We start from the raw sequence: 1,063 nt of genomic DNA, 5'->3' as shown, positions 1-1,063 counted from the left end.
TGACAAGATTTTGCAGGATTAGGGTGAAACCTAATAAGGGAATCCATAGATCGAGTTAATGCAACACTAGGGAGTTAATTAGAAAGTGATTTCAATTAATCAACCTAGGGTTAGACGTTGTTAGTCTCGAGAGAGATAATAATATAAATTAGGGATTTCTACGGATCAAGTCAAGTGAATAAATTGTCTGATTTAGAGTCAATAACAAGTGAAGTCTAGGTAGATTTTTCCCTTAGGTATTGTACAAATCATTCAGTTTTCCCAAAAGTTATTTCCCCAATTTATTTTCTGTGCATTCTTAGTTTAGTAATTAGTTTAGATAAAACAAACCCCTTTATTTTTAGGCTAGATAATAAAAAGAAAGTTAATACTAGTACTTTTAGTTCCTTTGGGTTCGACATCCCAGTCTTGCCATAAGCTATACTACTGTTCGATAAGGTGCGCTTGCCTTTGTCGTGATAATAGTTAGTTTTCAAGGATGGATATTCATAAATTATAAAACTTATCACGAGTCACATCACATCAACATTCATTAATTTAATCTCATTCAAAATGTATCAAACATAAGCATTTAGTCCCTAAATCGAGCCTTCGTGGTCCTAAAAATAGCTTATAGGGGACTAATTTGAAACAAATAAAAAAATTTCCGGAAAATATGAATAATTTCAAAAATAGGGGACACATAATCGTGTGGAATGCCCAGGGTCATGTAACTTTCAAAATAGGGACACACGACTATGTCTCAGCCTGTGTAACTCACTGAGTTGGGTCACACGACCATGTCGTAAGCCGTGTACCAAATCGTGTAACTTTTTGTCTAGTGATACATGGTCGTGTACTAGACCGTGTAACATATTGAGCTAATACACACCGTCGTGTGCTAGACCATGTAACACGTTGAGCTAATACACACGGTCGTATCTCAGGCAGTGTGTAGCACATGGCTAGGTGGAACGGGCGTGTCCCAGGCCGTGTGTACCTAAATGAACATTAAACATCAAGTTTACCATTTCAAGTTTTCTTGGACACTAAGTAACCTATTTAACAAAGCCATTAGACCTAT

Source organism: Gossypium hirsutum, chromosome A08, assembly GCF_007990345.1.
Source record: "Gossypium hirsutum isolate 1008001.06 chromosome A08, Gossypium_hirsutum_v2.1, whole genome shotgun sequence".
In the NCBI taxonomy this organism is placed as follows: domain Eukaryota; kingdom Viridiplantae; phylum Streptophyta; class Magnoliopsida; order Malvales; family Malvaceae; genus Gossypium; species Gossypium hirsutum.
Note: the sequence above shows the minus strand (reverse complement) of the source record.